Source organism: Nesoenas mayeri (assembly GCF_963082525.1).
Source record: "Nesoenas mayeri genome assembly, chromosome: 8".
NCBI classification, from domain to species: domain Eukaryota; kingdom Metazoa; phylum Chordata; class Aves; order Columbiformes; family Columbidae; genus Nesoenas; species Nesoenas mayeri.
The window spans coordinates 28,192,478-28,214,289 of NC_137554.1; the positions used below are offsets into that span (position 1 = coordinate 28,192,478).

A 21,812-nucleotide genomic window follows, 5' to 3' on the forward strand; every position below is an offset into this window, starting at 1 on the left:
CTTGCAAGTGCGTGGTGTAATCATCCTCCGTTTGTTTTTACGGCTTCAGCCCCAGAATAGATGGGAACAGAAGCTACAGTAAACTCTGCTCCTGCTGCCAGGAGCCACAGAAAAATGGAGACAAGCAGGGGGCAGTTACTACTCTGTCCTTTGGAGCTTTCTCTGTAAAGCACTTAATAACCAAGATACCCTATATCAAGCGTAACAGGTGCCAAATGGCAAAGGTGCCTCTAGATAAACTCTTCACTGCAGAAAACACTTACAGACATTTGCTATGGTCTGAATATCCATGAGCTCAGCCCACTTCTCTGGCTGATTTATTTCACCAGCTAAAATACATCACCCTTCCTGACTTCCCATCAGTTGGAGAAGAGAATGGGTGGAAAGCAAGCAATATTTGTCTCTACCCAGAGCACTATAGCCCAAAGAGCATGGGAGCATTGGTGAGGTTGTCAGACACCAACCGCATTCCCCCAAAACATAGTGTGCAATGGCACAATGTGCAGCAGCACAAAGTAAAAGATCTCTTATATGGAAAAGAAAAAAACCCAACGCTTCTTGCACCAGCAACTGGAAAATTATTAAAGAAAAAACTTGGTTTTTTCTTTTTAGATTATTTATGTAGTTCCCCTGGCACCTGGGCAGTGACAGTGCGTTGGTGTGACCCAGGCACTGGAGGGCATGGTGCAAATATTGCATGAACAGAAGGCAGAGGGCCCCTCCACTCTTACCTTTGCACACCGCTGGTTTATGCCCCTCTCCCTCTTCTAAGGTACCACCACGCTGCTGCAGACTACCTCTTTGGTTTAACTCCCCATCACTTTCCCACCAGGAACAGGACAGCACATGCAGTTTGTTCATCTTCCCACCTCAGCCAGGCAACCATGCAACCTGCATGAGTAGGCTTGGCATGCCGAAAGGGAGCTGTCTGCAAACAAACACAGCCAATTTCCTCATCTCCTGGTGATTTATCTGCACAAGGAAAAGCTAAGCTCAGCCTTGACATCCTGCTTTTTATTCTACTTGGTTTTCCAGCCAGGCAAGCCGGGGCCCAAGTTCAATGAGCCAAGGTCAAGACCACAAATCAGGGCTCAGTCTGCCCAGGAGCCTCCTGGCCAGAGGCTCCTCCAAGTGATTTATTTTTCGCCTGCTGTTTCTTTATTTTTAGTGCATGTGCTGCAGTTCCTCATTACTTCCAAAGAGCTTATTTGGGACTCCCTGTCCCCATGCTGAAGGGTCAGATGTGGCCTTGCGGGACGGGCTGGTCCCTGCTTTGCACACTGCGGTGGGGCTGGAGGATGCCCAGGCTGTCCAAGCAACTGAGGTGCCTTTGCTCTTCCAACTGCCATCCACAAACAGTCAGACATCCAGGAAAAGTTGTTTCTTTCCTTTGCATTGGCCACAGCAAAAGTCCCCAGCATCACCTCAGAGCCAGTTTTTGGCTCCACCAGACCACATCCCTCCCCAGCACTCAGGCGGCTCTGGCATGTGAATTGACACTGCTGTGACGAACAGCTTCCCCTGGTCACTGACCCCACAGGGTTCCAGCCCCAGAGACAACCAAGATATTACAAAGAAAGCACTTTAAAGATTTCTTTTTTCCAGTTCCTAGGCTTGCAGGGACTGATGGCCATGTAAACTGCCCCCTCTTCAAGCAGAAGGGTTTAAGATCTTCTCCCTGGCCTGGTTCCTCAAGATCAGAAGATGCTGGTATGCTACACTGCTATCAAACACAATTTGAGGTGCAGGGAAGTGGGGTTTCTATTTGCAGTGCTAAATGCTGCCCTGCAGCAAAGAGTCACCAAGGGCACCTGGAAGCCCTTGTACCGATGGGTGATGCTTCACTTTATCCAGAGTTACTTTGACCTACAGGGTCCAAGGCTCCAGCCCTTAAAGCTGTAACTTGACTCAGCAGCCCTATAAATATGACCAGAGCTCCCTCTAAATATGACCAGAGCAAAACAGTAACAGTAACAGCAGTAACAGTCGTTTAATCCAGTTAAATATAATGACCATAATCCAGTAGATTAGCTGAACACAGATGGGGAGAAAATACTAGAGCACATTGCCTGGCCAGTCCCGCAGCACGTGGAAAGCAAGCAGGAGGGATGGGAGCAGCAGGGAGGAGTGGGCAGAGCAGAAGAAAACCTGATCCCAGGCAGAACGGTGCGAGGGTTGGGCAGAAACTCTCTGCGTGCCATTTTCCAGAGTCATCTTTGTGACCCTGGAAACAAGCACCTGGAAGAGAGGGTGCATCATGAGTTTCGAATGTAAGGCAATGCTGAAAATGCAATAAATATGTTTGTATGTGCATCCACACGCCAACCTTCATACCTCTTCCCACTCTGACACCCAGACATGGTATCCGACTTCTGGGATATATCCTGCACCAGAGGCCCCAACAGAATCCCATCCAACATGTCATTCCCAAAGTTCACCCTCCTGCTGATGTTATTTCCCTCTCTGATCCTCCTGCCCTGCTCAGGCTGGCTCATGTCCGAAGGTTCATGGCAAAAGATGCCAATCAGAAGGGCATGGGAACCACGGGGCTTACAGCAGTAATGTATAGGTCATACTGCAGTGGGTTTGAGTTCAAGGGGGTGGCTGGAAAGGTGGCTGGAAACAGTTTAATGACATATGAAGGAATGGGCAGCATGAGACACTGAAACTGAAAAAAATACCAGCCTACCACTAAGTAATTTCTTTCTGACTAAGCATGTCCTGTAGTCAATAAATCCTTCTTCCAAAAGATTTAGTAAATGCCCTGCTTTCCCTATACCCCCAAACCAGACACTCCTGTGTGGAAGGTGGGTCCATCTACCCACATCCTCCATGCTGCAGCAAATAGATGGGAGCTGGTGCCACGGTCATCGTGGTGGGACCATCATGCTGTTGGCCAAGGAGGAATAGGGAGCAATGTCCCAGGAAGGTCGCCGCAGCAAGGCATGGGGATGGAGATGCGGAGGTCCGCTTGTCTGGCTTCCAAGTTGCTTTGCAAGAGAACTGGGATGGAGATAAGAAGTTGGTGCAATGAAAGTGCAGCAGATACTACACGCACCTTGGATCCTCTCTTGCTTCCAGTTCCTGGAGGAAAATGGTCCAGCAGACACTGATGGGATCCCCCACCTGCTGATCAGTTTCTCCCGATCCTGCTTAGCCTATAAATTTGACTCAGTCTCACAGCTGTGGACAGCACTTTGCAGGCCAATGGGGCAGAGCCAACATGCTTATTCCAACCTTTCTTTGTGCCTGCATTAGAGGGAAAGAAACATGAGTGGTTCCTTTTCCCGTGTGCACTGAGTGGGGAGGTTGTGCAACGCCATGGGATGGTGGTGGCCTCAGAAATACCCCTTAAAAGCCAGAGCAAACTAGAGGCCCTTCAGAGCAGGCACCCAGGGCTCCTGGCTGCTTCCTTGCTTTATGCCTCGGGTTTTAACAGATTTCAAAGCTCTTGGCACCACCTCTGAAGGGCCACAAAGACCCGGTCCTGGGAGAAGGCTGTGGCTAGAAAAGCACGTGCTATATCACTCCTCTTTGCTGGAGGATGGCTGGGAAGAGGAGGCCCAGGAAACGAGGGGGTATTTCATGTTGACTTTGCTATTTGGTGTGATGCCAGAGTATTTGGCAGTGGGGGAGGAGGGGAAGATTATCTGTGCTGCAGAGAAAACTGAGTTGCTCCGCGGGGGGAAATCTCTGAAATATATAAACTGATGGGACGGTTTCACTTGATGTTCTGGACTGGTGTGGTGTGCCTGTTTTCTACCCCTGGAGTTCTTGGCAACATCCAATACAAAATCCAGCTCTTGAGCTGTTAGCTTGGCTGATATTTTCAACTGCAAGCTGTAGACTGAGTCTGTATCCTACACTGTTATCATACAGGATATCCTATATATTGTACTTCTATCCTACTTCTCACTAAAGCCCAAGTCTGAGGGAGCGGGTGCTCGGGATGAACAGTTTGCCCAGCGAATCTTATAAACATCCCAGGGGCAACCAGCCTCTGCCCCTTCCCTGGCTTTGCGCCCATGGGTGAATCATAGAATCACAGAATGGTTTGGGTTGGAAGGGACCTTCTAAGCTCATCCAGTCCAACTCCCGCCATGAGCAGAGACATCTTTAGCCAGCTCAGGTTGCTCAGAGCCCCGTGAGTTGATGGATGAACCTCAATCAAGTCCACCAGCAGACCGTATCTGTCCTTCCCATCTGACATCAGTCACCCTCCCAGCTCTGCTTCCCAACCTGTCCTTGCTGGTGGGGCCCTGACTGCTCCTCTGTTACCTTTTGTGTCCACAGGTGTAATTCCGAAGGGCTGTGAGGGTTAAAGCTTGAGGCTTGTAAATTTCTAGCCACTTCTGGAGGTGTGCAGAGCCAGGAAGCAATGGTGGTGCTGGTTATCTGTGCAAGGTATGTGCTTTTCAGGCCAGATAGAATTCAGTGGAGTCACGGAGAAGGGCAGATGCTGAGGACAGATGAGGGAAGAGGGACTCAGGAGAAAAAGACTGCAAAGGAATTTCAAGAAATAACACCCATTCATCTATAAGGTAGCCCGTCCCACCCCTGCGGGGGGAAAATCCCACGTGGCTGAGCTGGGACAGGAGAGCTGTCACAGGACACCCGGAGCTGCTCTGTGCCCCCAGGCGCCAGCTTTCCCCATCCTACACAAACAGCTTGTGCAAGAAGCCCCAGGCCCAGCCTCTCCCTGGGGTGGAGCACCAGCAGCACACAAGGGACATGGTGTCCTTGCCAGCTCCTCCCAGCCGCCCCCCAAAGACTGGCACAACTTTGCCTGCTGTTCCCCAGCATTTCTGCAGTCCAAGCTGCATTCCTGCAGTTTACCCAGTGTCTGTGGGACCCAGGCTGCCTGCTCTTCATTTGCAGTAATTGCCATTTTCTCCCCAGACATTTAGGGCCCCTGGAGCCAGGAGGATGTTTGTCCCATCCTCCCTTCAAGCCGATGCTGTGTAATGACACCCAAAACAACCAGGGGAGCATGACACATCTCTGGAGGTGCCTGCAAAATGTTTGGATGTCAGGACAATCCCATCTGGCTGGTGGTATTGCTGGCAGCAATTTTCCTTGGCAAGATTTGCCTTGGTAATTTCCTTTCCCATAAAAGTGGCAAGATATATAAGCCGTGTGGTTACCTGGCCTCCTTCTTTCCACCTTTTGCAACAAGGCCCTCATTTTGTTGAGTTCCCACAAGAACTTGATTGCATTAAGCTAATACGGTCCTTCCTGGGCCAAGGCTTCAACAGGATGCAAATCAGCAGCGCATCACTGCCATCAACTCAGTGACACTCCTCCGACTCTCATCGGGCATTGCTGCATCTCAGCACAGCTCTGCATCTGAGCAGGCAGCATGGGACACGTTATACTGCCTGACCTGCTGCTCTCAGGTCCAAACACACGTCCCTTCTGTCAGGGATCACAGGCATCACCAATACCTGCTTTTAAGTGCACCTTGGCAGCTCATCATAAGGTGCTGCCCCTTGACAATCTCATCGTAAGGTGCTACCACATGAACGTGCCAAAAGAGACCAAAATGTATTTAATTATTATTTTGCAGGCAGTAACAGTGTGGCTGGCTAAGCCCAAGGGACCTGCAAAATGCTCTTATGCATGGAGGAGGCACAGGGTCTGGCAACTCCCCTGCAAAGCAGCTGAAGTCACAGAATCATTTAGGTTGGAAAAGACCTTTAAGATCATCAAGTCCAACCATAAATATCCTTCAGTTAAATCCCCCAAAACACGGTGTCTTCAGTGTTTTTATCCCTGCACCTACCCCAGCTGCTTCCCAGGGAGGTTTGGGGGGCAGCAGGCTGGAACCCAACTGGCAGCCGCTACCAATCACCCCCAGCACCCCAGGACTGCTGGATTTACACCAGTTCAGCCTCCTGCTCTGCAAACACAGCAGCTGCTGCACGCATGCAATCGGAGAGAAGGAAAAACAGCAAAGCAAAGAGGAGGGGGTGTGGAAAAATCCCTTTGGAGCAGGCAGGAGCGCCTGAAAAGCTCTGCTTGGACCTGGGTAGGAAACCCTGCTTTCCTTGCTCTGCCCCCCCTCCTTTCTCTTGCCCCTAAGAAAGACCGCTGATTTGCCTGCGATTAAAAACAAGGCTTCCTTGAACAGCAGTGAAATCTCATCTTACTTCTTCTTGTTTTTCAGGGGGGTGGGTAGGCTGTGTTCCTGGGAAAGGACGGGGGCTGCCTCTAAGCTCAGACCCACGCCCCCCCCTCCCGGCCCCGAATTAAAAAACAAGCGATTCGGGAGGAAGAAGAGGAGAAGGAAAACATGTTGTTCCCTGCAACCCTACCAGCTCCTGCCCCTCGCATCCCGGCAGCGGAGGCCCTGGCGTGTTGGCAGCCTGCGGATTGGCCAGGGGGGGTGGGAAAAGGAGCCCAGTTTGGTGTTACTGGGCAGACTTGGAGATTTTGGGGGGGATGGAGGGAGGGGGACCCGCACACACACGCGCCTGCGTCGGGAAGGGAGCGTGCACAGGGCTTGTTTTGTGATGCTGGATTCCAGTTCGCCTCCGCCAGCGCGCTGGGACACGGCGTCAGCTATTTTGTGTCTCACCACGGTGATAGGGGGGGACAGGGATGGCAAGGGGGGGTCCCCTGGGCTCTAGGGTTGGTGCTGGGCTACATGGTGCCCGGCTGAATGTCCCCATTGTGCTACTGGGGGTGGGGGGGAGTGGGAAGCGCTGCCATCACCCTTCTGCACCCCCGGCACCCTGCCAGGGCGGGGGACCCCGGGAAAGGGGCCGTTCCCCCAGGGGAATATTGGGGGGGAAGGAGGGGGAAAGGGGGGAGGAATAGGAGGGGAACAAGACGGAAAACAACAACAACAACAAAAAAGAACAGGGTTTGGAAGTAGAAAATGTTACCGTGCAGAAAGGGGATTGAAAGGAAAGGGAAAAGCACAGCCAACCCCTTTGTCTGCGATGCTTGGGCAGTAAAAGAAAAGTCGCTTTTTTTTTTTTTTTTCAGAACAGTAAAAATATCCCCCTGCCACTGCCCCAAAACGCTGATTTCATCCCCAAATCTGCTTTTGTGCAGGTGGCTGGTCTATACCAATGCCAGTGGGGAACACATCAGGATGTTTCACCTGGGTACTTTTGTCCCCAAATGCCACCTCTGAGCTACCCCGTGCTTCACCACTGTGGCTCTCCCCATGTCCGGCCCCCGCAAACTTTCCCCTGTCCTGCCAGGCAGGGACATCCTGGGCACCAACCCTCACCCTGGCCACGTGCACCAGCCCAAAGAGCCTGGGTTCGCCTGGACAACATCTTCTCCATCACCAGCGCGGACTGAGAACCTCCAGAGCTGCTCAGCGCTCCCACACAGCCTGACAGCACAAAATTAAACCCGAAAGCAGGAGACAAAAACTTAAGTGGCAGCAGGAAAGGATTTTTTTCTTCCTTCCTTAAAACGTGTGAAAGCCAAGTGATTTCTCTAGGCCAGAGCCCAAGTGCAGAAATCCTTTTCCAGCTCGCCGTGCCAGGTGCCTGCTCCATCCTCCTGCACGGGGGGCTGGGGCACCTCTGGACAAAGCCTGTGCTGAAGGAAGGATGCAGGAGTTGAGGGTCCCTGCATGGAACCAAGAGGGGCTTTGCCCCCCAAAAGTTACCTTAACAATCTTAGAAAAAATAAAAGATATTCTGGAGGAATGTTTGGAAGAGCATCTACATGGTTTCAGGGACCTGGTGCTGTGTCACAGGGTAACGTGGGCTGGTAGGGCCCTCACGTTGGCCTTCACGTGGCAAGTTGTGGGGCTGGCACCCATTTGGCTTTTTCATATCCTAATTTTGCTTGCTCATTAGTATGCAAACCAGAAGGTCTACTGCCCCATCCTGAGCAGGGGGAATACAAATAGGCCCACAGGGTTGGCTACCATGGAAGCAAGCAGGACTTGCTCCATGTGAACGAGAGGGGAACCCCATCCTGATTCCAGTTTCCTGGCACTTATTATGTGATCTTTGCATTAATTAATAGGCTTTGACAACAGGAGGGACACACACTTATTCATCAGAGTAGCACCTGCAATTACAGCACTGGTGGGGAACCATGCAGGCTATGGAACATGAAGTTTGTCCAAAGCCCAACATATCCACAGATAAGTGGATGGAGGACAACTTCCACCTGGGGGAGACCAACTGGGGCCCACCACACCCCCTGAGGGGGTATCTCACCTCCCCAGGGCTTCGCTTACCCACCTCACTGTCATAAGCATGCAGGGTCTGCCCTGGCCACCCAGCAGAGTGAGGCATGTTCCCAGTGGCCATCAGCGAGAAGATGGAGCAGGTGACAGCAGCTTCTAAGCCAGTCTGGAAGATGTAGCCCTGGGCACCTCTGAAAGGCAAGCAAAGCCCAAGACAAAAGCATTTGGAGAGCTGCGCTCATTAGAGAAGACAGTGAGGTGTTTTTCACTTGCGTGATGTGAGCTTCTATTCATGATTCCTCATTAGGACTCAAATGACCTGTGGACCCAGCCCAACTTTTGGTTGGCAGTATCTGTGCTCCTATCAGCTTGCAATTGTCCACTGGGCAGGTCACTTCAGACAAAAAAGAATTAAAAAAAAGCCTATGCAATTATAAACCAGGTCCTTCCTTGTGTTCAGCCTCAGCTCAGGGGACACTCTCCTAGGGTGACCCAAGACACTGACCTGGGCCTTCTGCCCTCTTCCCATTCACTCCACAGTCTGGCCAAGGCCAATACCAAGGGATTTTAATTAAAACTCCTTTCCAGCCACAGTGGTGGGCATTTTGTCTGTTAATTGCAGAACAGACAGTCTCTCAACAGACCAAATGACTGTCCAGTTGGCCAGTATACCCTTCCCAAGCCAAGAGTTGGGAACATTAGCACCAAGCACAAGAACGGTCTTTGATAGTAAGGACACATACAAAACACGAGGTGAGTGGTCATCATCTTCATTAGGTGACAAAAATGAGAAGAACATTTTCTTCTACTGGGTAGGGGTGGAAACTGGGCTCAGAGCCTGTCTCTGCCGTGTTGAAAAACCAAGATGGAAGAAGGACAATCATGTCTGACCTTCACATTCATTTCACCCTCGAAGCAAACAGGACAGTGGATTTGCTTTGCACTTGCTCCACTCCAACATCATCCGGGGAAAGGATGATCAGATTTGTACCCACTGTTCCAGGGGAGGTTTTGGTGGCTCTTGCCATGAGGATTTTAAGGTCAACAAAGAGGCCTTGTCATGAAAGTCCCCCAATGGATGCATCTGCCGTTTGCATTAACTGCATTCAGGCAGTGGCTCAGAGGTACTGTGTAAAATCAGTGGACAGTCCAAAGTCCTTCTCTATCACCCCTCCAGACAATGTGAAGTCCTATCTTATTATATGTTGTTGCTCCTCAAGCTCAAAGACCTTGTGTTTTATACTGATGAGCTTTATATCATTGTTGTCACTTTCATCTTCTAGGTCATCCAACCAGAACCTCCTCTATACTGTTGATACCCTTCAGCTCTTCCTCATCCACCCATCTCAGTGTTGTTCTTCTACTTTTTTGGGTCATTCACAGAAATATGAAACAAGACACCTGGGGAACTCCAGGGGAAACCTTCCTTTCTGCATGATGCAACAACAGCCATGGCCACCTGATATGCAGGTAGGCCAGACCCACCTTCATCCCACTCTCCAACCACATGCAGATCATTCCATTCTTCAAAAATCCATTCTAGACCTTGCAGCCTTCCCTGAATGACAACAGTTTGGCTTTTCCAGTGCTATCCAACCATCCACAGCAAGGACGGGCATCCTCTGCATCAGAGGACAGGTTTTGCTGAAGATGTCAGAGATGAAAGGAACCTTCCACCTCTGGCATTTCTCTCTGAAAACAACCCAAGGCACACATGTGGTAGACTTGGCCTGTCTTTGTTGAGCAGCACCCAGCTCCTACAGCGTGGACAAAATCCACACCACCCTTGCAGCAAAGAGTGTATTGTCACTTGCTGTAACAGCCCACCTGGGCTGGACACCGCTGAGTTGCCAAACCCTCCAGCCATCCCCTCATTAGGCTGATTACCTGCCAACCTAACTGCAGCCTTTCCTTTGGGAGAAGCTCAGAGACACTGCTCCTACAGAGCAGCAGAGATTTGGCAGTATGATGGGAAGCTATTGGTAATTAGAGGGATATTTTTATAACCTATACTTAAATCAAGAGAGTGGATCTAGGCATGCAAGAAGCTGTGGTGTGTATCTAAAGCGTGCTGCTCATGCTCCTGACAATTAAACATCCTCATTAGCACAATTCACTTGGCAGACAGGAAAACCCCAGCTTCTGTTCTCATGGCAGAAGCAAAGGCTTCTGCAAGGGCTATAGCTTCAAACGTGACACAGTTTCAAGGGTGTCCTGGTTGGTTGGCTTGCTCAGAGTTTAAGCCTGGTTTTGCCTATAGTGGGTAGCACAGAAAAATGCTGTATTCTTTAGTGGTGGCACAAAAAAACTCACCTTGAAGATAAACAGACATCTCCTCTCCATTTCTGAGCATGGTATATGCTTCAGGAAGCCAAATCTTCATCTTTCCTCCCTTAAATCATCACCAGCTTTCCCCTGGAAAACAATGTGAGTGTATTTGTAATTGAAAACAAACTGGTAAGGAAAGTTTTCATTTTCAAATGTTACAGCCTTGCTGTTTGGAAACTTTCTCTATTTCATGGTCTCCTTTCTAGCCAACTCACATTTTTTGTTTCAATCTTTACAGCCCCAGCCAGGCACTTCTGTGCAGAGCTGTTGTTAGCGTGTCATGGAGAGCAACACATACCTAAAGGAAGGAGTCAACGTTTGCTGGAAATGGGCCTGGCTGAACTCCCTTTCCCCCTCCCTAATCCAAACGGCCCCCAGCTTTGGAAAAAGTTTGCCTCCAACTCTGAACTCAGTTGGCCCCAACTGCTAAAAATAGTCGGAACAAAACCTCCCGGGCCAAATGCCCTGAGTGTTTAAGAAAGCTTTGATCCCGTGCTGCTTTTTAAGAGCTTGAGCCTTTTCAACTCATGCAGCTTGAGCCCATATTGTGGCTCAAAATGGGGCCAGGGAGACCCAACCAGCGGGTTTGGAAGCAGCAGGGTGTCAAGCCCTGTGTGCACCCCAAGTGTGGACCATCCTCATGTCTCCCATGGTGAACCAGCATCAGTGCAAGACCAGAGGATGAGGCACTGAATTGGAGCCACGATACCCTCCTTGATCCACGGACCACCCTGAGGAGAGCCATCGAGCATATCATCTTCCTCGTCCTCCTCACTTCCAGCCACCGCATCTGCTTTCCATCCCCATTGTCCTGCGGGCTGAGGGTGCTTTGCTTCCCCTCCCTCTGGGTGTGCCTGGCTCGTGTGCCTTGGCACCGCTCGCCTTGGCCAGAGACGGAAGTGGAAAGACACAAACATCAGGAAAAACAAAACAAAACAGAAAAAGGGGCTGCTTCTGCAGGATTTCCAATGCATCAAGCCCAGAGTGGGAATCCTACAAGAAAGCCAGCTCTCACAAAACCCCAGGCCAGGCAGTTTGGATAAGCGGCCTCAGGGTTTGCATCTACACCTCCTGCCAAGATCCCGATGGTTCTGGAGGATCACAGCTTGGGTGCTTGCAGGGGTGCTCAGCACCCACAAACTGGCTGCTGGAGCAGGTACCTGGGCATGCTGCTCCTCAAGCATGGGGGGGCAGCCTCACGTACCTCCCCAGCCTTCCCCGACCCCAGCCCTCACACAGTTCCAGCCACCAGTGTTGTTCTTCCCATCTGGGCACAAGAAAGGGACCCTGAATGTCAGCCCAGCCTGGTTTTCCAGGCCCAGTGCTGCAGTGGGCAGCACCTGCCCTTCCCACCTCTGCATTTCCAACGGGATTTTACGTGCACGACTCAGAGTTCCCAGATCCTGGCCAGCAAAACAGCTTTCTGCCCAGGTGGCCTTTTCCCCACCAAAGCTCTTCCTTTTGCAAGCAGAAGTTGGCAAGGACAGACAACCAGGACAGATGTGCAGCAACAAACCATCCTCCTTTCATGCTGCTTCAGCAGCGATAGCATTTCTGAGTTTTGCTGCAGCCTCGCACGTGGTCAATGCTTTTTCCCAATCAAGTGACTTCAGAGCGGTTGCAGGACACTTTGCTGCAGAGCAAACTTCACTTGAAATGCTTGGAAGTGTTTCAAACCCCAACAGCGAGGGTTTGCTCCCTGCCTTCTCACCTTGCCCTGCAGCAGCCTGGCAGCAGTAAAATGGTGGAAATTCAGGGGAGCTGGCATGGGCTTGGGCTGGTATGTCTCTGGGGAGCCAGCTTAGCTAATCCTGCGTTGGGAAAGGGCTGAGGTCAGCCTCATTGCCCTCTGTCACTTACAGGCATCAAGCACAGGGGCAGGAGAGCCTGGAAATTCCTCCTTAGGGGAAGTTATAAATAAAGCAGCCCAGCTTCAAGGGAGCAGAATAACCTCACACGCAGAGCCCGTTGCAGAGAGGACCAGCATTCGAGCCCCTCCTGCCCTGCTGTGTCCCAAGGTGTGTCACACGTGGCTCGGTCCCACCGCCTGGGACTGTGCCTTGCAAGGTAGCCAGGTCACAGCAGAACCCTTGCAGGGGACACATGGTGTACGGCCTGGAGTCACTTCTGGAGCACCCACCCTCGGCTCTCCAAGGCCATGGGACTTGCTGCCTGAGCCCTACTAGGGAGCTTTTCCCCCTTTCTCCTGCTCATTCCTCACCAACACCACGAGGCAACCCTCACCCAGCCACAAAAATGCCTGCAGCACCCAGAAACCCCCTGTGGGTGGGCTCCCATCTACGCCCTGTATCCCAAGCTTGGGTGGCAGCTCCCCAGGAGCAGCCGGAGGGGACGGGCTGTCCCGCAGGGAGTTTGGCAGCACACCACCTCGGAGGCGAGGGCTGGCTTAGGGCTTTGTTTTATGTCCTGTTTATCCCGCCGAGAGAAACAGAGGAGTTCAGTGTGCAGGAATCTCGCGCCCTCGCCCCGCTCCCCCCAGCCGCATGAAAGCTGCTGAGCAAACAGGAGAAAAATCAAAGGCGATTGCAGCCCGCTGGGTTTCCGCACCGCCAGCCCCGCTGCCAGCCCTTACATAAGGCGCTGGCTCGGCCCAATGCTATGCTCGGGGCTTTTTTCTTGTAAAATAAGCAGCTGCCCAGCCGAGCCTCCCTGGGACCCTGCAGCTGTGCTACCCCCTTTGCTCATCAGGGAAGACCCTTCTCCTGCCTTCTCGCCAGCCTGTTGGGTTTTATTTCCCCCCTGTCAAACAAGATGTGAGACTGGGCAGCCCCTCAATACAGAACCATCCGACATTCAGCTGGTCGTGACAGTCAAGCTGGGCTGTCCCCATGGCATCCTGCAGTCCCCAGACTCAACCCAACACTGTGAGCTGCCACCATCCCATCCCATCCCGTCCCATCCCATCCCCTTCAAGACTCAGAACTGGCATATGTTACCTTCTCCCACTGAGAAAAAGAGATGCTTTGACCCAAATCTGAGCTCTGTAACATCAGACCTCGCTGCGTCTCTCTGCCTTGCATCCAGAGCACCACAGGAGTGGTCACAAGAGGTTCGGCACTGGTAACATGGGTTTGTGTTCTCTCCACCAAGAACAGCCTGAAGCACCAAACTGCCCCTGCCTTTTGCAAGGCCATCTTCATCCTGTCACCTTCAGCTGTCAAGCATAAGGGTGTCCCCAAACACAGGCCCTGCATGGGTTGAAAGGACTCATTTCCCCATTTCTCCTGGGCATGACCTTTCAGCGGAACAGGTATGAAAACCCTGGGGATATAAAAACAACCAGGAAAGAATATTAAATTATCTATACACACACCCCTCACCAGTCCCCCCACCCTGTGAGGTACCCCAGGAAGGGCTTCCCAGACCATTGCTTTAGCAGCTCCATCCAGCACTGCCTAGATCTGCCATCCATCTATCTTTGGCAATACGTGATCATCCTCTCCCATAAAAAATTTTATTTCCTAGATTTTTTTTTTTTAACATTATTTAATAATTTCTGATTAGAAGCAATTTAAAAAGTATCAAACCACCAGTTTCCTGTGTTGTACCATCATGAAATACTAACAGCGCGGCACACTCCCTGAGCCCTCGGTAGGGAACTCCTCACTTTCCAGTACACACAGCACAGGGATTAGATCAAATTAACTCCTACTCAGAGCTGTGGCAGGATCAGGCAAACCCTGGCTTGACTATCTCTCTAAACTACATCTTGCAAACAGAAGGACTGGAAACAATTTTGCTTTAATTTAATTGCCTTTTTTTTTTTTTTTTAAATTCAGCCAGCAGATGGTTTGGTAACCCAAATTCATGACTCTTCCCACAGCTCCAGGCTGCTGGCTTGGAAACCAAACCTGAGTGAGCCAGGTATCAAGGGACCCATCCTGCCCATTTTACCAAAGTGCTGGCCATGATGCCCAAGACAGGACTGCCCAGGCTGGCCAGAAGGGACACCTCAAGGCTGCTAGGCCATCAGCTGCCTTTGCTACATGTCATGCCTCAAGTCCTCAGCCACCAGCACCAGTAGAAAGATGTCTCTGCTTCTGGCCTTTGGTCTCAGCACAAAGACTAACCAAAGGGCACTGGGGCAGTCCAGGGCTGGTAGGAGCATTAAAACTGGCTGGTCTCTGGTCTCAAGTGTTATTTTTTGGTTGAAGAAACAACAAGGCAACAGGCTGGCTGCTCCTGAAGAGTATTCACTCAGTGTAGGACAGCTAGAAATAAGGGACTATTTGTATGAGCACCACAGCTTGTGGTGTCAGGGGCACCATGCTCAGAAATACCCTGGTAAGCCTCGAGAACCCATAAGACCATAACATGGCCTGTGGCTTTGTTGGAGAGCACGGCATGGACTCTCCAGGGCACGGGGGGGACATGCCCTGCCCACATGTCCCTTTGTCACCTGGTCCTTGGGGACTGATCCCATGGCCCCATGCCTGAGAGCATCCAAGCTGCTCCTGAAAGGCTCATGGGTGAGGCAAGCAGAGTCCTTTTCTTGCTGGCTCTCACCCTGACCTGCTGTGTGACTTCACACTCATCCATTCACCTCTTCTGTATGCATTAAAACCCAGCTGGGCCGACTCTCCTGACCTGAGTGGTTTATTCTTCACCTGCAACCTCCACCTCTCTACTAACACCCCCACAGTCAGCATCCCACCATACCCAGCTGCAGAGCTCTGCCCCAAAACCAGCCACATCACAGTACAGAGGAATTAAGGCTGTCCCAAGAACCTTGCAAACATTCTCCTGAAGCAGGCTTGTTTTTCTGTTACAAAGTAATTTGAAATTCTTGGAAGGCAATCAGGAAAGTACAAAGTATTCCAGCTCAGGACAGCCTGGGACTCATTCCTTAGAGGCACAATGGTTGTTTACTCAATCCCTCATACATGAATATCTAAAAATTCATGAGTTCAATTGTAAACAAGAAGTACTGGCTTTAAAGTGTTGTCTATTTAACAATAGTGGTTCCAGCCTGAATGCTAATTTTGTTATCTTTCTTCTAATCTTGCTATCAGAGGGTCAAGATCTTGCAAAATTATGGCAAGTATTTCAAGCCCATTTATTTCTGGTTTATGAAATGCATCCCTCTGAAACCCAAGGCCAAAGAACGACTATTTCAAATCAACATGGAAGAGTACAGGCAGGGAGAAGAGCTGTTTGTGCCAGCACTGTCCTCTGGCTCTAGAATAAATGAGGAAAAAGCCGGGCTCAGCTACATTTGTGCTGGAAATCTGTAGCAGATCCCTAACAACAGAGAGGGAAAGTCCCCCAAGTCTCCTAAAGGGACAAGTGTACACAAAACAACCCAAACCCAACCTGTTTCCAGAACCTCTGAAACTGCACCCTGATGGCAAGCTGGCAAGCCCAGAAGGAGCTTTTGGGGATGAGGGTGAAGAGGATGGACATGGTGCAGAGCTCACTGGAGCTCATCTCCCCTTCCATCTTTGCTAACTGGCACTGTCACAGCCCCTTCTCATGTCAGGTCTGTGCAGCCTCCAGCTCCCCAGCTGGTCCCACTTACAGACCTTTTGGGTCTGCTGCTTGCCACAAGGAGCGAGTTGAGACCATGGCTGTGGGCTCCAGGAGGTTCACCAGGATGTTTCTGGCCAGGCTGGTGGCATTTCCTGGCACCTTTACAGTCCTGCATAACCACACTGCTGTTTCAAGCATTATCACGCCAGGGAACATGGTTTTCACTCAGCTTTCTCATCTCTTCTGAGCAACAGCTCCTTGTTTAAGTAGCCTAAACAAGATGAGATCTATCCCTCTTGCTTGCAGTCAGAGCAGATCCGCCAGCTCCAGCCTGATGCCTTCTCCCCCTTCTGCAGGGTGTGTGAAACCCCAGTGGCTTCTTCTGGGGATAGAGCCTCAGGCCATGAAGCAAGGGACTGCACGCTAATCTCAAGGAAGTGGTGCAAGAGGAGGAGGGAGCTTCATGTATCTTTATCTTTGCTGCTGTCAAAGGGCAGTAGCTGAGATTGCAGAGTCTTGGAAAGCCTCCATGCAAGCAATCTGCCGAGGACACCAATAAGCCTGCAAAAAATCACCTTCACTCTCTTGATAAAGGTTCCAGTGAACAAATGAGCTCCACAGCAGGTTCCCAGGGAGCAATCACCTCTGCTGGCTAGAAATAGAGAAGCTTACGTTTGAGTGAAGACTTTGGCTTGCTTGAGCCACAGGTGACACTTGAAGATGCAGAAACCTGCTCTCCTGTTGAGGTTAACCACTGTCTCAACTGTAAATTCTGCTCCGCAGGAACCAGACAGACAAGCGGGGTTCATGGGGTGGTGACCCAAGAGCTGCCAAATCACTATCCAAGGGCAAGAGCTCTCAAACAACCCCAAATTTCAACCAGGGAAGAAACTGAAGAGGAAACACTCTGCAATTCAATCACTGTCCCTTCTTGCCCCATGAAAGACAGCAGGATATACCATCTGAGAAGGTCCATGAGCCTTTGATCTTTACTGCTGCCTCTTCAGCCGAAGAGACCTCCACTGAGGAGCAGTCACTACTGCATCAAAACCTGCAGTGTCACAGCAATGCAAGAGGGAGCATCTGGCTCCTCCAGTGAGCAGCTACTTCCACGGGCATCATGGGACACTTATTGCTATGTTTGCATACAAATATTCTCATTGAAAGAGCCCAAAGCCTGTCTCCAAACACTGGCCTCCAAGCCCACCTCACCAAGGAGAACACGCTCTGCACCAAACCCATCTGGGACAGTGCTGATGCCGCTCAGGCTGATAATATCCTGTTCTGATAAAAAAACCCCACAAAACCAAACTAAAACAAACAAAAAGCCCTAAAACAAAACCAAAAAACAACCATCCAATTGCTTCAGGTTATGGTGGGAAAAGCTCCTTCTGCTCCCTGCATGGTCTAGGGGTACATCCTGCACACCGTGGGCAGGGTGGGAGTTCCTCCCCAGCCACCTGCGGTCACCACAGTGGAGCACAAAGCCAAACCACTTTGACGGCTTCGCCTGCCCAGATCCCTGGATCTCACCCATCCTGCCGGTCGGTCGGGCAGTCCGCCCCTATTTGTCTTGGATGACCTCCTGCCACACCAGAGCTTTCCACAGCACGGCACTTCTGCAGCTGCCAGAGAGCGGATTTCCTGCCGTTTGATCTAAATTCACCCTTCGTTTTCACCGAGTGCCTCTTGGTTTCCTTCATCAGCCCTGATCTTTCCATCTGGGAGGTGACTCCACAGCCTGGGGCTCTTTGGCAGGGAGCTGGGAGAGAAGCCTGGTGCTCAGAGAGCTAATGCTGCTGGTCCATGGAGCTCGAAGTGTGGAGAGGACGTTCCCTCAAGCGTGGACATGCAGTGCCCTCTGCCGATCCGATCAAGGGAGATGCAGGATGGAGCAGCATATGCAGAGCCTGGCGGCTTTGCAAACCTCTGAACAGGCAGCCAAGCCTCCACCCTCCCTGTTAGCTCTTCACTGGCAAGGCAGAAACAGGACATTTCCCTCTGCTGATAAACTGCTATTAATCACAACTCTTGGAGCAGCTGTTTGAGAAGCTGAGCTGGTAGAAGAGACCCAGGTAGTCCCATCAGCCAACTCCACACCTGCAGGTTATCGCTACCTAAAGAAACCAAGAGATCTTCACTACCCTCTGCAGTCCCACCCACCAGACTTGAACAATGTGCTCAATGGAGAGGGAGACAGCTGGGCAAGATGGCAGAGCATTTAGGGATGAAGAGCTAGTATATGGGATAATATTCCCTTTCCCCTTGAACAGAGGCTCCCTTTCCCAAAAGAAATGTCCTGCTTTATCTTGAAAGGAGGTTGTAGCATGCAGGGTGTTGGTCTCTTCTCCCAAGTAACAAGTGACAGGACAAGATGAAATTGCGTCAAGTTGCACCAGGGGAGGTTTAGATTAGATTTTAGGAAAAATTTCTTCCCAGAAAGGGCTGTCGGGCATTGGAACAGGCTGCCCAGGGAAGTGGTGGAGTCACCATCCCTGGACATATTTAAAAGACACACAGATGAGGTTCTTAGGGACATGGTTTAGTGCCAGTGTTGGGTTATAGTTGGACTCCCTGACCTCCTCTTAGAACCACAGTGATTCTATGATTCTGCTAAATAGTGGAGGGAGGGAAGCAGCTGCACAAGGAGGACAGGCTGGTGGTTCAAACTGTCCCAGGGAGCAGAAGAGCCTTACCAGGAACTGTACAGATCATGTGTGAAATGGAGACATCGCCCATACCAGGACCTCAGTGAATTACTGCTCCTGCAGTAATTTCCTCCTTCTCAAGAAGCCTTCTTGAGAACACAAAAATAGACGTTAATTAATTAAAGGCCCAGAAAGGTCCCTTGTGATGTTCCTGTACTGTAGGCAATGTTAGCTGTAGCTCAGTCTGCTACCGATGGACTCAGTGGCTGTGAGGAGTGTAAGGTGCGCGAGTGCCTCTGCTGAGCCCCTCTGGGCCAGCCTGGGGAACCGCAGAGCGAGGGCAGCCTCCTACTGCAAACTTGGGCAGAAAGGGCTTCCCAGCTCGTTTGGCTGGAGTGGGCAGAGCCCTGCTGAGGCCTTGCAGGTGCGACGGACATGGGTTGCTCCAGCGCAGAGTAGAAGCCCAGAGCTTGGCAAAGCCCCCGACCACCCTGGATTCCTGCCATCATGTGGCAGTAAACTGGAGCTGCTCCTGAAGCAGCACCCAGCCATGAGGCTGGCAGGACACCCATGGCTCAGGGCAGCTTGCACTGGAAGAAACCACTTTGTCTTGCTTTTCGTCTCCCCTGTCAAACCCCCTTCAATTAATCTGAGGATGCAGAACCTCAAATGAGGTTTAAAGACTACAATACAGGCAGCAAAGTCCGCTCCTAGGTAATAAGATTCACTTTAGGAGATAAGGCCTGCTGGTGTACAGAAAATGATAGAGGTTTATAACGCTGACAGCAATCTGATTCCCAGCAGGTTTACGTGGCACATGCAACGTCCAGCTAGATAGTCACGTCCTAGCCTGAAGCTGGCTCCTTCACCTGACTGCACAGACTGCATGTTCCTTATCTCTGCAGCAGGGGAAGGTCAGCACTATCCTGCAATACATCCAAGTTCTGATTGCTATCCCTTCTCCATTAATTTTTCCAGGACTTCTAGGTGATCAGGACACAAAGCAAGTAGAGAAGGATCTGGCTCAGTTTTGCATGTAATTCCAGGGCAGGGTTTCCTTCCTCCCTATTTCTAGCCAGAGCTTTGCTAGCACTGCCAGTCCCCTTCTCTGGATGCCTGGACCCCTGCTCTGCCATTGGTCCCTGCTTGTCACATACCACACTTACCATCCTCTTCAACAGAGAAGACCTCTGCACCTTCACACTGTGCCTGGGCCTCCCTGGTGCTCCTCCAGTTGAGACCAGTGTCTCAGCTAAGGGCTAACCCAAAAAGTCACATCTCTTCTGTAAACCAAAGCATAATTTCAGAGGGGAGGAGCACATGAAACCACACACAGTATCAACACAGAGTGCAGCTTGAAAACTCAGTGCCCATCTCAGGACCTGGCATTCAGTCTGATTTCTCTCTTGCAAGCACCATTTGTGGTGTTTCATGGACAAATCAGCCCAGGACACTCCTCCTTCCCCCAAAATGCAGCTGCTGTGGCAGAGCCTGGCCACTGTCTAACACACAATAACAATGCCATGCTTCAGGGAAATGCAAAAAGAAACCAGAACCACATAAGTCCTCAATGAAGGAATTAGTCTCAGGCCAGGCAGACCTGATGCCTTCTGGTGTAAAGCCTTAATTTTTTTAAGGAGCATCCCAAAACCAGCACCTTGCAAGGCACCTGCATCCTTTAGCACAGAGTCAGGGATACAGCTGAGGGCTGGTGACAGGGACACCACAAGGACCCATCCCAGTTTCCATGACCCACTTACCCTTTTGCCAAACCTTACCTCTGGCTCCGGCATGCTGAGAGTCCACAGCAGGAACTTCTGTATTGCACCTAATCAGGAGATACCCAGCCGGGACAACCGTCACTCTCTGCACATTATGTCTTGTTATCTCACACCTGCTGTAAAGCGCTGGCAGGAGAAATGCTGAATCAGGAACGCTCAGCTGGAAGAAATTAATTTGTTTTTTAGCACTGGTGGGGCCCTATGCCAATTTGGAGCATGCCTGCTCGGGGAAAGGAGAATGGCCCCAGTAAGTGCGGTTCAGCACCTTGCTCCCCAGGGAACACACTGATCCCAAATCAAGGTGACACATGCTGGAACCAGGCAATGGGGAGGCCGATAGGACCCAAAGCACACCCTTTGACAACTCCAAATTATGTCTTAGCACCTTCTGGCCTCTCCTTCACAGACTCTTTGTTGCTGATGTTACTTGCAGTGGCAACACACAGGAGATCCCACCTGCACCCAGGGCCGATGTCAGCCCCTTTTTCTGTGTCGCTGATGCAGTCACCAGCATGTTGTTTGCCCAGGTATGTCAGCAAACCTCACAGCCACTCCTTGGCACCCTGCCCTGAGCAGGCAAACAGCTCCTATTCCCCTGAGCTCAGCAGCCCTGCCTGATAAAGGATGGCATGGAACTGCTCAGCGAAAAAGAGATGAAAACGCCCCGTCTCTCCTCCCATCAGATAGAAAATACACAGCCGCACAAAGTACAGCTCTGGAACAGCCCTGTGGCCCTGGGATGTGGCCAAGCCAGGCAGCGATGGATGCAGGAACAGCCCAGCTTTCCATCCCACTGGGCTCTGCAGGGCACAGGAGCAGTCTCTGAGCGGCCATCTGGGCCCCCAGCTGGCTGCACCCCAAAAATACCCACTGCCACCGGGGTGAGGCAGGGAGACAAGGCACAACACCCTGCTGAAGCTCGTGTCCCAGGCACACCGAGCCTTTACCTAGCTCAGCTGTAGGCGCAGCTTCCCCCCACTACTAAAAATAACAGCTGACCAGCTCCATAGTGTCTCCAATACCCGTTCACAGGCACACTCCCTGCCTCAGTTTCCCCAGATGTCAAAATCATAACTCCCCACAGCCTGGGAAGAGCCAATCTGGGCTATTTTACATCTTGGGGCTACTCCAGCTGTGACCAGCTTGCTGTGGATGACCTCACAGCAGCCTCTGCCAGGTGAGATGGGACAGCAACAGGTAGAAGGGGGTGTCCCTGCCTGCCCCCTCGCTCACCTCTCCTGCCTGGATGGCCATGGGGAACAGAGGGCCGAGTGAGCCCCAGACCAAGGTGCACCTCTGCCAGGCACCCCGTGCTGCCTGAATTTCTCTTCTAAAGAAGCTGGACCCACTGCTGAGGAGGTCATTTGTCCCCTGTTCCTAAGCTGCCAGTACAGCAAGCGCCTA

General features: G+C 51.3%; 1 long non-coding RNA gene across 2 annotated transcripts; it reads right to left on the reverse strand.

The window, feature by feature from the left end:
* Positions 1-4,301: 4,301 nt before the first annotated feature.
* Positions 4,302-20,518, reverse strand: LOC308042738. 2 transcript variants are annotated; one of them, XR_013922392.1, is made up of 4 exons: positions 20,406-20,518; positions 13,447-13,771; positions 10,475-10,576; positions 4,302-4,459 (listed from the first exon to the last, which is right to left on the reverse strand). It is a non-coding gene; the product is annotated as an uncharacterized lncRNA (long non-coding RNA). The 2 variants fall into 2 exon arrangements; XR_013922393.1 differs by lacking the exon at positions 20,406-20,518 and having other exon boundaries at positions 13,447-14,803.
* Positions 20,519-21,812: the final 1,294 nt, after the last annotated feature.